The sequence below is a fragment of the Diuraphis noxia genome, unplaced genomic scaffold (assembly GCF_037042655.1).
Source record: "Diuraphis noxia isolate RWA-SAM2 unplaced genomic scaffold, SU_Dnox_SAM2 contig0004, whole genome shotgun sequence".
In the NCBI taxonomy this organism is placed as follows: Eukaryota; Metazoa; Arthropoda; class Insecta; order Hemiptera; family Aphididae; genus Diuraphis; species Diuraphis noxia.
In genome coordinates this window covers 75894910-75913645 of record NW_028301714.1, presented here as the reverse complement: position 1 = coordinate 75913645, position 18736 = coordinate 75894910, and positions in this window count along the sequence as shown.

The following is an 18736-nucleotide window of genomic DNA, read 5'->3' as shown; positions in this document are numbered from 1 at the left end:
ACCAAATTTTTTTTCTATTTTTTGTATTCACCCAAATGTATTGTAAACACGTGTTTTAGATGTAAAATAATGTGAACTTAACGTTAAAAATATAAAAAGTATGATTAGTTTAATAGAAATGACTTAAGACGATATTTAGTGGATTCATCACCTGTATTTCAAAATTTTTTTACGACCTTTTATATTCACCCAAATGTATTGTAAAGACGTGTTTTAGATGTAAAATAATGTGAACTTAACGATAAAAATATAAAAAGTATGATTAGTTTAATATAAATGACTTAAGACGATATTTAGCGGATTCATCACCTGTATTTCAAAATTTTTTTACGACCTTTTATATTCACCCAAATGTATTGTAAAGACGTGTTTTAGATGTAAAATAATGTGAACTTAACGATAAAAATATAAAAAGTATGATTAGTTCAATACAAATGACTTTAAACGATATTTAGCGGAATTATCACCATTTTTTACCAAATTTTTTTTCTATTTTTTGTATTCACCCAAATGTATTGTAAACACGTGTTTTAGATGTAAAATAATGTGAACTTAACGTTAAAAATATAAAAAGTATGATTAGTTTAATAGAAATGACTTAAGACGATATTTAGCGGATTCATCACCTGTATTTCAAAATTTTTTTACGACCTTTTATATTCACCCAAATGTATTGTAAAGACGTGTTTTAGATGTAAAATAATGTGAACTTAACGATAAAAATATAAAAAGTATGATTAGTTTAATATAAATGACTTAAGACGATATTTAGCGGATTCATCACCTGTATTTCAAAATTTTTTTACGACCTTTTATATTCACCCAAATGTATTGTAAAGACGTGTTTTAGATGTAAAATAATGTGAACTTAACGATAAAAATATAAAAAGTATGATTAGTTCAATACAAATGACTTTAAACGATATTTAGCGGAATTATCACCATTTTTTACCAAATTTTTTTTCTATTTTTTGTATTCACCCAAATGTTTTGTAAACACGTGTTTTAGATGTAAAATAATGTGAACTTAACGTTAAAAATATAAAAAGTATGATTAGTTTAATATAAATGACTTAAGACGATATTTAGCGGATTCATCACCTGTATTTCAAAATTTTTTTACTACCTTTTATATTCACCCAAATGTATTGTAAAGACGTGTTTTAGATGTAAAATAATGTGAACTTAACGATAAAAATATAAAAAGTATGATTAGTTCAATACAAATGACTTTAAACGATATTTAGCGGAATTATCACCATTTTTTACCAAATTTTTTTTCTATTTTTTGTATTCACCCAAATGTATTGTAAACACGTGTTTTAGATGTAAAATAATGTGAACTTAACGTTAAAAATATAAAAAGTATGATTAGTTTAATAGAAATGACTTAAGACGATATTTAGCGGATTCATCACCTGTATTTCAAAATTTTTTTACGACCTTTTATATTCACCCAAATGTATTGTAACGACGTGTTTTAGATGTAAAATAATGTGAACTTAACGATAAAAATATAAAAAGTATGATTAGTTTAATACAAATGACTTTAAACGATATTTAGCGGATTCATCACCTGTATTTCAAAATTTTTTTACGACCTTTTATATTCACCCAAATGTATTGTAAAGACGTGTTTTAGATGTAAAATAATGTGAACTTAACGATAAAAATATAAAAAGCATGATTAGTTCAATACAAATGACTTAAGACGATATTTAGCGGATTCATCACCTGTATTTCAAAATTTTTTTACGACCTTTTATATTCACCCAAATGTATTGTAAAGACGTGTTTTAGATGTAAAATTATGTGAACTTAACGATAAAAATATAAAAAGTATGATTAGTTCAATACAAATGACTTTAAACGATATTTAGCGGAATTATCACCATTTTTTACCCAATTTTATCCCAAATTTTTTTTCTATTTTTTGTATTCACCCAAATGTATTGTAAATACGTGTTTTAGATGTAAAATAATGTGAACTTAACGTTAAAAATATAAAAAGTATGATTAGTTTAATAGAAATGACTTAAGACGATATTTAGCGGATTCATCACCTGTATTTCAAAATTTTTTTACGACCTTTTATATTCACCCAAATGTATTGTAAAGACGTGTTTTAGATGTAAAATAATGTGAACTTAACGATAAAAATTTAAAAAGTATGATTAGTTCAATACAAATGACTTTAAACGATATTTAGCGGAATTATCACCATTTTTTACCCAATTTTTTCCCAAATTTTTTTTCTATTTTTTGTATTCACCCAAATGTATTGTAAATACGTGTTTTAGATGTAAAATAATGTGAACTTAACGATAAAAATATAAAAAGTATGATTAGTTCAATACAAATGACTTTAAACGATATTTAGCGGAATTATCACCATTTTTTACCAAATTTTTTCCCAAATTTTTTTTCTATTTTATGTATTCACCCAAATGTATTGTAAATACGTGTTTTAGATGTAAAATAATGTGAACTTAACGATAAAAATATAAAAAGTATGATTAGTTCAATACAAATGACTTTAAACGATATTTAGCGGAATTATCACCATTTTTTACCAAATTTTTTCCCTAATTTTTTTTCTATTTTTTGTATTCCCCCAAATGTATTGTAAATACGTGTTTTAGATGTAAAATAATGTGAACTTAACGATAAAAATATAAAAAGTATGATTAGTTCAATACAAATGACTTTAAACGATATTTAGCGGAATTATCACCATTTTTTACCAAATTTTTTTTCTATTTTTTGTATTCACCCAAATGTATTGTAAACACGTGTTTTAGATGTAAAATAATGTGAACTTAACGTTAAAAATATAAAAAGTATGATTAGTTTAATATAAATGACTTAAGACGATATTTAGCGGATTCATCACCTGTATTTCAAAATTTTTTTACGACCTTTTATATTCACACAAATGTATTGTAAAGACGTGTTTTAGATGTAAAATAATGTGAACTTAACGATAAAAATATAAAAAGTATGATTAGTTCAATACAAATGACTTTAAACGATATTTAGCGGAATTATCACCATTTTTTACCAAATTTTTTTTCTATTTTTTGTATTCACCCAAATGTTTTGTAAACACGTGTTTTAGATGTAAAATAATGTGAACTTAACGTTAAAAATATAAAAAGTATGATTAGTTTAATAGAAATGACTTAAGACGATATTTAGCGGATTCATCACCTGTATTTCAAAATTTTTTTACGACCTTTTATATTCACCCAAATGTATTGTAAAGACGTGTTTTAGATGTAAAATAATGTGAACTTAACGATAAAAATTTAAAAAGTATGATTAGTTCAATACAAATGACATTAAACGATATTTAGCGGAATTATCACCATTTTTTACCCAATTTTTTCCCAAATTTTTTTTCTATTTTTTGTAATCACCCAAATGTATTGTAAATACGTGTTTTAGATGTAAAATAATGTGAACTTAACGATAAAAATATAAAAAGTATGATTAGTTCAATACAAATGACTTTAAACGATATTTAGCGGAATTATCACCATTTTTTACCAAATTTTTTCCCAAATTTTTTTTCTATTTTTTGTATTCACCCAAATGTATTGTAAATACGTGTTTTAGATGTAAAATAATGTGAACTTAACGATAAAAATATAAAAAGTATGATTAGTTCAATACAAATGACTTTAAACGATATTTAGCGGAATTATCACCATTTTTTACCAAATTTTTTCCCAAATTTTTTTTCTATTTTTTGTATTCCCCCAAATGTATTGTAAATACGTGTTTTAGATGTAAAATAATGTGAACTTAACGATAAAAATATAAAAAGTATGATTAGTTCAATACAAATGACTTTAAACGATATTTAGCGGAATTATCACCATTTTTTACCAAATTTTTTTTCTATTTTTTGTATTCACCCAAATGTATTGTAAACACGTGTTTTAGATGTAAAATAATGTGAACTTAACGTTAAAAATATAAAAAGTATGATTAGTTTAATATAAATGACTTAAGACGATATTTAGCGGATTCATCACCTGTATTTCAAAATTTTTTTACGACCTTTTATATTCACACAAATGTATTGTAAAGACGTGTTTTAGATGTAAAATAATGTGAACTTAACGATAAAAATATAAAAAGTATGATTAGTTCAATACAAAGGACTTTAAACGATATTTAGCGGAATTATCACCATTTTTTACCAAATTTTTTTTCTATTTTTTGTATTCACCCAAATGTTTTGTAAACACGTGTTTTAGATGTAAAATAATGTGAACTTAACGTTAAAAATATAAAAAGTATGATTAGTTTAATAGAAATGACTTAAGACGATATTTAGCGGATTCATCACCTGTATTTCAAAATTTTTTTACGACCTTTTATATTCACCCAAATGTATTGTAAAGACGTGTTTTAGATGTAAAATAATGTGAACTTAACGATAAAAATATAAAAAGTATGATTAGTTCAATACAAATGACTTTAAACGATATTTAGCGGAATTATCACCATTTTTTACCAAATTTTTTTTCTATTTTTTGTATTCACCCAAATGTATTGTAAACACGTGTTTTAGATGTAAAATAATGTGAACTTAACGTTAAAAATATAAAAAGTATGATTAGTTTAATAGAAATGACTTAAGACGATATTTAGCGGATTCATCACCTGTATTTCAAAATTTTTTTACGACCTTTTATATTCACCCAAATGTATTGAAAAGACGTGTTTTAGATGTAAAATTATGTGAACTTAACGATAAAAATATAAAAAGTATGATTAGTTCAATACAAATGACTTTAAACGATATTTAGCGGAATTATCACCATTTTTTACCCAATTTTATCCCAAATTTTTTTTCTATTTTTTGTATTCACCCAAATGTATTGTAAATACGTGTTTTAGATGTAAAATAATGTGAACTTAACGTTAAAAATATAAAAAGTATGATTAGTTTAATAGAAATGACTTAAGACGATATTTAGCGGATTCATCACCTGTATTTCAAAATTTTTTTACGACCTTTTATATTCACCCAAATGTATTGTAAAGACGTGTTTTAGATGTAAAATAATGTGAACTTAACGATAAAAATTTAAAAAGTATGATTAGTTCAATACAAATGACTTTAAACGATATTTAGCGGAATTATCACCATTTTTTACCCAATTTTTTCCCAAATTTTTTTTCTATTTTTTGTATTCACCCAAATGTATTGTAAATACGTGTTTTAGATGTAAAATAATGTGAACTTAACGATAAAAATATAAAAAGTATGATTAGTTCAATACAAATGACTTTAAACGATATTTAGCGGAATTATCACCATTTTTTACCAAATTTTTTCCCAAATTTTTTTTCTATTTTTTGTATTCACCCAAATGTATTGTAAATACGTGTTTTAGATGTAAAATAATGTGAACTTAACGATAAAAATATAAAAAGTATGATTAGTTCAATACAAATGACTTTAAACGATATTTAGCGGAATTATCACCATTTTTTACCAAATTTTTTTTCTATTTTTTGTATTCACCCAAATGTATTGTAAACACGTGTTTTAGATGTAAAATAATGTGAACTTAACGTTAAAAATATAAAAAGTATGATTAGTTTAATATAAATGACTTAAGACGATATTTAGCGGATTCATCACCTGTATTTCAAAATTTTTTTACGACCTTTTATATTCACCCAAATGTATTGTAAAGACGTGTTTTAGATGTAAAATAATGTGAACTTAACGATAAAAATATAAAAAGTATGATTAGTTCAATACAAATGACTTTAAACGATATTTAGCGGAATTATCACCATTTTTTACCAAATTTTTTTTCTATTTTTTGTATTCACCCAAATGTTTTGTAAACACGTGTTTTAGATGTAAAATAATGTGAACTTAACGTTAAAAATATAAAAAGTATGATTAGTTTAATAGAAATGACTTAAGACGATATTTAGCGGATTCATCACCTGTATTTCAAAATTTTTTTACGACCTTTTATATTCACCCAAATGTATTGTAAAGACGTGTTTTAGATGTAAAATAATGTGAACTTAACGATAAAAATTTAAAAAGTATGATTAGTTCAATACAAATGACATTAAACGATATTTAGCGGAATTATCACCATTTTTTACCCAATTTTTTCCCAAATTTTTTTTCTATTTTTTGTAATCACCCAAATGTATTGTAAATACGTGTTTTAGATGTAAAATAATGTGAACTTAACGATAAAAATATAAAAAGTATGATTAGTTCAATACAAATGACTTTAAACGATATTTAGCGGAATTATCACCATTTTTTACCAAATTTTTTTTCTATTTTTTGTATTCACCCAAATGTATTGTAAACACGTGTTTTAGATGTAAAATAATGTGAACTTAACGTTAAAAATATAAAAAGTATGATTAGTTTAATAGAAATGACTTAAGACGATATTTAGCGGATTCATCACCTGTATTTCAAAATTTTTTTACGACCTTTTATATTCACCCAAATGTATTGAAAAGACGTGTTTTAGATGTAAAATTATGTGAACTTAACGATAAAAATATAAAAAGTATGATTAGTTCAATACAAATGACTTTAAACGATATTTAGCGGAATTATCACCATTTTTTACCCAATTTTATCCCAAATTTTTTTTCTATTTTTTGTATTCACCCAAATGTATTGTAAATACGTGTTTTAGATGTAAAATAATGTGAACTTAACGTTAAAAATATAAAAAGTATGATTAGTTTAATAGAAATGACTTAAGACGATATTTAGCGGATTCATCACCTGTATTTCAAAATTTTTTTACGACCTTTTATATTCACCCAAATGTATTGTAAAGACGTGTTTTAGATGTAAAATAATGTGAACTTAACGATAAAAATTTAAAAAGTATGATTAGTTCAATACAAATGACTTTAAACGATATTTAGCGGAATTATCACCATTTTTTACCCAATTTTTTCCCAAATTTTTTTTCTATTTTTTGTATTCACCCAAATGTATTGTAAATACGTGTTTTAGATGTAAAATAATGTGAACTTAACGATAAAAATATAAAAAGTATGATTAGTTCAATACAAATGACTTTAAACGATATTTAGCGGAATTATCACCATTTTTTACCAAATTTTTTCCCAAATTTTTTTTCTATTTTTTGTATTCACCCAAATGTATTGTAAATACGTGTTTTAGATGTAAAATAATGTGAACTTAACGATAAAAATATAAAAAGTATGATTAGTTCAATACAAATGACTTTAAACGATATTTAGCGGAATTATCACCATTTTTTACCAAATTTTTTCCCAAATTTTTTTTCTATTTTTTGTATTCCCCCAAATGTATTGTAAATACGTGTTTTAGATGTAAAATAATGTGAACTTAACGATAAAAATATAAAAAGTATGATTAGTTCAATACAAATGACTTTAAACGATATTTAGCGGAATTATCACCATTTTTTACCAAATTTTTTTTCTATTTTTTGTATTCACCCAAATGTATTGTAAACACGTGTTTTAGATGTAAAATAATGTGAACTTAACGTTAAAAATATAAAAAGTATGATTAGTTTAATATAAATGACTTAAGACGATATTTAGCGGATTCATCACCTGTATTTCAAAATTTTTTTACGACCTTTTATATTCACCCAAATGTATTGTAAAGACGTGTTTTAGATGTAAAATAATGTGAACTTAACGATAAAAATATAAAAAGTATGATTAGTTCAATACAAATGACTTTAAACGATATTTAGCGGAATTATCACCATTTTTTACCAAATTTTTTTTCTATTTTTTGTATTCACCCAAATGTTTTGTAAACACGTGTTTTAGATGTAAAATAATGTGAACTTAACGTTAAAAATATAAAAAGTATGATTAGTTTAATAGAAATGACTTAAGACGATATTTAGCGGATTCATCACCTGTATTTCAAAATTTTTTTACGACCTTTTATATTCACCCAAATGTATTGTAAAGACGTGTTTTAGATGTAAAATAATGTGAACTTAACGATAAAAATTTAAAAAGTATGATTAGTTCAATACAAATGACATTAAACGATATTTAGCGGAATTATCACCATTTTTTACCCAATTTTTTCCCAAATTTTTTTTCTATTTTTTGTAATCACCCAAATGTATTGTAAATACGTGTTTTAGATGTAAAATAATGTGAACTTAACGATAAAAATATAAAAAGTATGATTAGTTCAATACAAATGACTTTAAACGATATTTAGCGGAATTATCACCATTTTTTACCAAATTTTTTCCCAAATTTTTTTTCTATTTTTTGTATTCACCCAAATGTATTGTAAATACGTGTTTTAGATGTAAAATAATGTGAACTTAACGATAAAAATATAAAAAGTATGATTAGTTCAATACAAATGACTTTAAACGATATTTAGCGGAATTATCACCATTTTTTACCAAATTTTTTTTCTATTTTTTGTATTCACCCAAATGTATTGTAAACACGTGTTTTAGATGTAAAATAATGTGAACTTAACGTTAAAAATATAAAAAGTATGATTAGTTTAATAGAAATGACTTAAGACGATATTTAGCGGATTCATCACCTGTATTTCAAAATTTTTTTACGACCTTTTATATTCACCCAAATGTATTGTAAAGACGTGTTTTAGATGTAAAATAATGTGAACTTAACGATAAAAATATAAAAAGTATGATTAGTTCAATACAAATGACATTAAACGATATTTAGCGGAATTATCACCATTTTTTACCAAATTTTTTTTCTATTTTTTGTATTCACCCAAATGTATTGTAAACACGTGTTTTAGATGTAAAATAATGTGAACTTAACGTTAAAAATATAAAAAGTATGATTAGTTTAATAGAAATGACTTAAGACGATATTTAGCGGATTCATCACCTGTATTTCAAAATTTTTTTACGACCTTTTATATTCACCCAAATGTATTGTAAAGACGTGTTTTAGATGTAAAATAATGTGAACTTAACGATAAAAATTTAAAAAGTATGATTAGTTCAATACAAATGACATTAAACGATATTTAGCGGAATTATCACCATTTTTTACCCAATTTTTTCCCAAATTTTTTTTCTATTTTTTGTAATCACCCAAATGTATTGTAAATACGTGTTTTAGATGTAAAATAATGTGAACTTAACGATAAAAATATAAAAAGTATGATTAGTTCAATACAAATGACTTTAAACGATATTTAGCGGAATTATCACCATTTTTTACCAAATTTTTTTTCTATTTTTTGTATTCACCCAAATGTATTGTAAATACGTGTTTTAGATGTAAAATAATGTGAACTTAACGATAAAAATATAAAAATTATGATTAGTTCAATACAAATGACTTTAAACGATATTTAGCGGAATTATCACCATTTTTTACCAAATTTTTTCCCAAATTTTTTTTCTATTTTTTGTATTCACCCAAATGTATTGTAAATACGTGTTTTAGATGTAAAATAATGTGAACTTAACGATAAAAATATAAAAAGTATGATTAGTTCAATACAAATGACTTTAAACGATATTTAGCGGAATTATCACCATTTTTTACCAAATTTTTTTTCTATTTTTTGTATTCACCCAAATGTTTTGTAAACACTTGTTTTAGATGTAAAATAATGTGAACTTAACGTTAAAAATATAAAAAGTATGATTAGTTTAATAGAAATGACTTAAGACGATATTTAGCGGATTCATCACCTGTATTTCAAAATTTTTTTACGACCTTTTATATTCACCCAAATGTATTGTAAAGACGTGTTTTAGATGTAAAATAATGTGAACTTAACGATAAAAATTTAAAAAGTATGATTAGTTCAATACAAATGACATTAAACGATATTTAGCGGAATTATCACCATTTTTTACCCAATTTTTTCCCAAATTTTTTTTCTATTTTTTGTAATCACCCAAATGTATTGTAAATACGTGTTTTAGATGTAAAATAATGTGAACTTAACGATAAAAATATAAAAAGTATGATTAGTTCAATACAAATGACTTTAAACGATATTTAGCGGAATTATCACCATTTTTTACCAAATTTTTTCCCAAATTTTTTTTCTATTTTTTGTATTCACCCAAATGTATTGTAAATACGTGTTTTAGATGTAAAATAATGTGAACTTAACGATAAAAATATAAAAAGTATGATTAGTTCAATACAAATGACTTTAAACGATATTTAGCGGAATTATCACCATTTTTTACCAAATTTTTTCCCAAATTTTTTTTCTATTTTTTGTATTCCCCCAAATGTATTGTAAATACGTGTTTTAGATGTAAAATAATGTGAACTTAACGATAAAAATATAAAAAGTATGATTAGTTCAATACAAATGACTTTAAACGATATTTAGCGGAATTATCACCATTTTTTACCAAATTTTTTTTCTATTTTTTGTATTCACCCAAATGTATTGTAAACACGTGTTTTAGATGTAAAATAATGTGAACTTAACGTTAAAAATATAAAAAGTATGATTAGTTTAATATAAATGACTTAAGACGATATTTAGCGGATTCATCACCTGTATTTCAAAATTTTTTTACGACCTTTTATATTCACACAAATGTATTGTAAAGACGTGTTTTAGATGTAAAATAATGTGAACTTAACGATAAAAATATAAAAAGTATGATTAGTTCAATACAAATGACTTTAAACGATATTTAGCGGAATTATCACCATTTTTTACCAAATTTTTTTTCTATTTTTTGTATTCACCCAAATGTTTTGTAAACACGTGTTTTAGATGTAAAATAATGTGAACTTAACGTTAAAAATATAAAAAGTATGATTAGTTTAATAGAAATGACTTAAGACGATATTTAGCGGATTCATCACCTGTATTTCAAAATTTTTTTAGGACCTTTTATATTCACCCAAATGTATTGTAAAGACGTGTTTTAGATGTAAAATAATGAGAACTTAACGATAAAAATATAAAAAGTATGATTAGTTCAATACAAATGACTTTAAACGATATTTAGCGGAATTATCACCATTTTTTACCAAATTTTTTTTCTATTTTTTGTATTCACCCAAATGTATTGTATACACGTGTTTTAGATGTAAAATAATGTGAACTTAACGTTAAAAATATAAAAAGTATGATTAGTTTAATAGAAATGACTTAAGACGATATTTAGCGGATTCATCACCTGTATTTCAAAATTTTTTTACGACCTTTTATATTCACCCAAATGTATTGAAAAGACGTGTTTTAGATGTAAAATTATGTGAACTTAACGATAAAAATATAAAAAGTATGATTAGTTCAATACAAATGACTTTAAACGATATTTAGCGGAATTATCACCATTTTTTACCCAATTTTATCCCAAATTTTTTTTCTATTTTTTGTATTCACCCAAATGTATTGTAAATACGTGTTTTAGATGTAAAATAATGTGAACTTAACGTTAAAAATATAAAAAGTATGATTAGTTTAATAGAAATGACTTAAGACGATATTTAGCGGATTCATCACCTGTATTTCAAAATTTTTTTACGACCTTTTATATTCACCCAAATGTATTGTAAAGACGTGTTTTAGATGTAAAATAATGTGAACTTAACGATAAAAATTTAAAAAGTATGATTAGTTCAATACAAATGACTTTAAACGATATTTAGCGGAATTATCACCATTTTTTACCCAATTTTTTCCCAAATTTTTTTTCTATTTTTTGTATTCACCCAAATGTATTGTAAATACGTGTTTTAGATGTAAAATAATGTGAACTTAACGATAAAAATATAAAAAGTATGATTAGTTCAATACAAATGACTTTAAACGATATTTAGCGGAATTATCACCATTTTTTACCAAATTTTTTCCCAAATTTTTTTTCTATTTTTTGTATTCACCCAAATGTATTGTAAATACGTGTTTTAGATGTAAAATAATGTGAACTTAACGATAAAAATATAAAAAGTATGATTAGTTCAATACAAATGACTTTAAACGATATTTAGCGGAATTATCACCATTTTTTACCAAATTTTTTCCCAAATTTTTTTTCTATTTTTTGTATTCCCCCAAATGTATTGTAAATACGTGTTTTAGATGTAAAATAATGTGAACTTAACGATAAAAATATAAAAAGTATGATTAGTTCAATACAAATGACTTTAAACGATATTTAGCGGAATTATCACCATTTTTTACCAAATTTTTTTTCTATTTTTTGTATTCACCCAAATGTATTGTAAACACGTGTTTTAGATGTAAAATAATGTGAACTTAACGTTAAAAATATAAAAAGTATGATTAGTTTAATATAAATGACTTAAGACGATATTTAGCGGATTCATCACCTGTATTTCAAAATTTTTTTACGACCTTTTATATTCACCCAAATGTATTGTAAAGACGTGTTTTAGATGTAAAATAATGTGAACTTAACGATAAAAATATAAAAAGTATGATTAGTTCAATACAAATGACTTTAAACGATATTTAGCGGAATTATCACCATTTTTTACCAAATTTTTTTTCTATTTTTTGTATTCACCCAAATGTTTTGTAAACACGTGTTTTAGATGTAAAATAATGTGAACTTAACGTTAAAAATATAAAAAGTATGATTAGTGATTAGTTTAATAGAAATGACTTAAGACGATATTTAGCGGATTCATCACCTGTATTTCAAAATTTTTTTACGACCTTTTATATTCACCCAAATGTATTGTAAAGACGTGTTTTAGATGTAAAATAATGTGAACTTAACGATAAAAATTTAAAAAGTATGATTAGTTCAATACAAATGACTTTAAACGATATTTAGCGGAATTATCACCATTTTTTACCCAATTTTATCCCAAATTTTTTTTCTATTTTTTGTATTCACCCAAATGTATTGTAAATACGTGTTTTAGATGTAAAATAATGTGAACTTAACGTTAAAAATATAAAAAGTATGATTAGTTTAATAGAAATGACTTAAGACGATATTTAGCGGATTCATCACCTGTATTTCAAAATTTTTTTACGACCTTTTATATTCACCCAAATGTATTGTAAAGACGTGTTTTAGATGTAAAATAATGTGAACTTAACGATAAAAATTTAAAAAGTATGATTAGTTCAATACAAATGACTTTAAACGATATTTAGCGGAATTATCACCATTTTTTACCCAATTTTTTCCCAAATTTTTTTTCTATTTTTTGTATTCACCCAAATGTATTGTAAATACGTGTTTTAGATGTAAAATAATGTGAACTTAACGATAAAAATATAAAAAGTATGATTAGTTCAATACAAATGACTTTAAACGATATTTAGCGGAATTATCACCATTTTTTACCAAATTTTTTCCCAAATTTTTTTTCTATTTTTTGTATTCACCCAAATGTATTGTAAATACGTGTTTTAGATGTAAAATAATGTGAACTTAACGATAAAAATATAAAAAGTATGATTAGTTCAATACAAATGACTTTAAACGATATTTAGCGGAATTATCACCATTTTTTACCAAATTTTTTCCCAAATTTTTTTTCTATTTTTTGTATTCCCCCAAATGTATTGTAAATACGTGTTTTAGATGTAAAATAATGTGAACTTAACGATAAAAATATAAAAAGTATGATTAGTTCAATACAAATGACTTTAAACGATATTTAGCGGAATTATCACCATTTTTTACCAAATTTTTTTTCTATTTTTTGTATTCACCCAAATGTATTGTAAACACGTGTTTTAGATGTAAAATAATGTGAACTTAACGTTAAAAATATAAAAAGTATGATTAGTTTAATATAAATGACTTAAGACGATATTTAGCGGATTCATCACCTGTATTTCAAAATTTTTTTACGACCTTTTATATTCACCCAAATGTATTGTAAAGACGTGTTTTAGATGTAAAATAATGTGAACTTAACGATAAAAATATAAAAAGTATGATTAGTTCAATACAAATGACTTTAAACGATATTTAGCGGAATTATCACCATTTTTTACCAAATTTTTTTTCTATTTTTTGTATTCACCCAAATGTTTTGTAAACACGTGTTTTAGATGTAAAATAATGTGAACTTAACGTTAAAAATATAAAAAGTATGATTAGTGATTAGTTTAATAGAAATGACTTAAGACGATATTTAGCGGATTCATCACCTGTATTTCAAAATTTTTTTACGACCTTTTATATTCACCCAAATGTATTGTAAAGACGTGTTTTAGATGTAAAATAATGTGAACTTAACGATAAAAATTTAAAAAGTATGATTAGTTCAATACAAATGACATTAAACGATATTTAGCGGAATTATCACCATTTTTTACCCAATTTTTTCCCAAATTTTTTTTCTATTTTTTGTAATCACCCAAATGTATTGTAAATACGTGTTTTAGATGTAAAATAATGTGAACTTAACGATAAAAATATAAAAAGTATGATTAGTTCAATACAAATGACTTTAAACGATATTTAGCGGAATTATCACCATTTTTTACCAAATTTTTTCCCAAATTTTTTTTCTATTTTTTGTATTCACCCAAATGTATTGTAAATACGTGTTTTAGATGTAAAATAATGTGAACTTAACGATAAAAATATAAAAAGTATGATTAGTTCAATACAAATGACTTTAAACGATATTTAGCGGAATTATCACCATTTTTTACCAAATTTTTTTTCTATTTTTTGTATTCACCCAAATGTATTGTAAACACGTGTTTTAGATGTAAAATAATGTGAACTTAACGTTAAAAATATAAAAAGTATGATTAGTTTAATAGAAATGACTTAAGACGATATTTAGCGGATTCATCACCTGTATTTCAAAATTTTTTTACGACCTTTTATATTCACCCAAATGTATTGTAAAGACGTGTTTTAGATGTAAAATAATGTGAACTTAACGATAAAAATATAAAAAGTATGATTAGTTCAATACAAATGACATTAAACGATATTTAGCGGAATTATCACCATTTTTTACCAAATTTTTTTTCTATTTTTTGTATTCACCCAAATGTATTGTAAACACGTGTTTTAGATGTAAAATAATGTGAACTTAACGTTAAAAATATAAAAAGTATGATTAGTTTAATAGAAATGACTTAAGACGATATTTAGCGGATTCATCACCTGTATTTCAAAATTTTTTTACGACCTTTTATATTCACCCAAATGTATTGTAAAGACGTGTTTTAGATGTAAAATAATGTGAACTTAACGATAAAAATTTAAAAAGTATGATTAGTTCAATACAAATGACATTAAACGATATTTAGCGGAATTATCACCATTTTTTACCCAATTTTTTCCCAAATTTTTTTTCTATTTTTTGTAATCACCCAAATGTATTGTAAATACGTGTTTTAGATGTAAAATAATGTGAACTTAACGATAAAAATATAAAAAGTATGATTAGTTCAATACAAATGACTTTAAACGATATTTAGCGGAATTATCACCATTTTTTACCAAATTTTTTTTCTATTTTTTGTATTCACCCAAATGTATTGTAAATACGTGTTTTAGATGTAAAATAATGTGAACTTAACGATAAAAATATAAAAAGTATGATTAGTTCAATACAAATGACTTTAAACGATATTTAGCGGAATTATCACCATTTTTTACCAAATTTTTTCCCAAATTTTTTTTCTATTTTTTGTATTCACCCAAATGTATTGTAAATACGTGTTTTAGATGTAAAATAATGTGAACTTAACGATAAAAATATAAAAAGTATGATTAGTTCAATACAAATGACTTTAAACGATATTTAGCGGAATTATCACCATTTTTTACCAAATTTTTTTTCTATTTTTTGTATTCACCCAAATGTATTGTAAATACGTGTTTTAGATGTAAAATAATGTGAACTTAACGATAAAAATATAAAAAGTATGATTAGTTCAATACAAATGACTTTAAACGATATTTAGCGGAATTATCACCATTTTTTACCAAATTTTTTCCCAAATTTTTTTTCTATTTTTTGTATTCCCCCAAATGTATTGTAAATACGTGTTTTAGATGTAAAATAATGTGAACTTAACGATAAAAATATAAAAAGTATGATTAGTTCAATACAAATGACTTTAAACGATATTTAGCGGAATTATCACCATTTTTTACCAAATTTTTTTTCTATTTTTTGTATTCACCCAAATGTATTGTAAACACGTGTTTTAGATGTAAAATAATGTGAACTTAACGTTAAAAATATAAAAAGTATGATTAGTTTAATATAAATGACTTAAGACGATATTTAGCGGATTCATCACCTGTATTTCAAAATTTTTTTACGACCTTTTATATTCACACAAATGTATTGTAAAGACGTGTTTTAGATGTAAAATAATGTGAACTTAACGATAAAAATATAAAAAGTATGATTAGTTCAATACAAATGACTTTAAACGATATTTAGCGGAATTATCACCATTTTTTACCAAATTTTTTTTCTATTTTTTGTATTCACCCAAATGTTTTGTAAACACGTGTTTTAGATGTAAAATAATGTGAACTTAACGTTAAAAATATAAAAAGTATGATTAGTTTAATAGAAATGACTTAAGACGATATTTAGCGGATTCATCACCTGTATTTCAAAATTTTTTTAGGACCTTTTATATTCACCCAAATGTATTGTAAAGACGTGTTTTAGATGTAAAATAATGAGAACTTAACGATAAAAATATAAAAAGTATGATTAGTTCAATACAAATGACTTTAAACGATATTTAGCGGAATTATCACCATTTTTTACCAAATTTTTTTTCTATTTTTTGTATTCACCCAAATGTATTGTATACACGTGTTTTAGATGTAAAATAATGTGAACTTAACGTTAAAAATATAAAAAGTATGATTAGTTTAATAGAAATGACTTAAGACGATATTTAGCGGATTCATCACCTGTATTTCAAAATTTTTTTACGACCTTTTATATTCACCCAAATGTATTGAAAAGACGTGTTTTAGATGTAAAATTATGTGAACTTAACGATAAAAATATAAAAAGTATGATTAGTTCAATACAAATGACTTTAAACGATATTTAGCGGAATTATCACCATTTTTTACCCAATTTTATCCCAAATTTTTTTTCTATTTTTTGTATTCACCCAAATGTATTGTAAATACGTGTTTTAGATGTAAAATAATGTGAACTTAACGTTAAAAATATAAAAAGTATGATTAGTTTAATAGAAATGACTTAAGACGATATTTAGCGGATTCATCACCTGTATTTCAAAATTTTTTTACGACCTTTTATATTCACCCAAATGTATTGTAAAGACGTGTTTTAGATGTAAAATAATGTGAACTTAACGATAAAAATTTAAAAAGTATGATTAGTTCAATACAAATGACTTTAAACGATATTTAGCGGAATTATCACCATTTTTTACCCAATTTTTTCCCAAATTTTTTTTCTATTTTTTGTATTCACCCAAATGTATTGTAAATACGTGTTTTAGATGTAAAATAATGTGAACTTAACGATAAAAATATAAAAAGTATGATTAGTTCAATACAAATGACTTTAAACGATATTTAGCGGAATTATCACCATTTTTTACCAAATTTTTTCCCAAATTTTTTTTCTATTTTTTGTATTCACCCAAATGTATTGTAAATACGTGTTTTAGATGTAAAATAATGTGAACTTAACGATAAAAATATAAAAAGTATGATTAGTTCAATACAAATGACTTTAAACGATATTTAGCGGAATTATCACCATTTTTTACCAAATTTTTTCCCAAATTTTTTTTCTATTTTTTGTATTCCCCCAAATGTATTGTAAATACGTGTTTTAGATGTAAAATAATGTGAACTTAACGATAAAAATATAAAAAGTATGATTAGTTCAATACAAATGACTTTAAACGATATTTAGCGGAATTATCACCATTTTTTACCAAATTTTTTTTCTATTTTTTGTATTCACCCAAATGTATTGTAAACACGTGTTTTAGATGTAAAATAATGTGAACTTAACGTTAAAAATATAAAAAGTATGATTAGTTTAATATAAATGACTTAAGACGATATTTAGCGGATTCATCACCTGTATTTCAAAATTTTTTTACGACCTTTTATATTCACCCAAATGTATTGTAAAGACGTGTTTTAGATGTAAAATAATGTGAACTTAACGATAAAAATATAAAAAGTATGATTAGTTCAATACAAATGACTTTAAACGATATTTAGCGGAATTATCACCATTTTTTACCAAATTTTTTTTCTATTTTTTGTATTCACCCAAATGTTTTGTAAACACGTGTTTTAGATGTAAAATAATGTGAACTTAACGTTAAAAATATAAAAAGTATGATTAGTGATTAGTTTAATAGAAATGACTTAAGACGATATTTAGCGGATTCATCACCTGTATTTCAAAATTTTTTTACGACCTTTTATATTCACCCAAATGTATTGTAAAGACGTGTTTTAGATGTAAAATAATGTGAACTTAACGATAAAAATTTAAAAAGTATGATTAGTTCAATACAAATGACATTAAACGATATTTAGCGGAATTATCACCATTTTTTACCCAATTTTTTCCCAAATTTTTTTTCTATTTTTTGTAATCACCCAAATGTATTGTAAATACGTGTTTTAGATGTAAAATAATGTGAACTTAACGATAAAAATATAAAAAGTATGATTAGTTCAATACAAATGACTTTAAACGATATTTAGCGGAATTATCA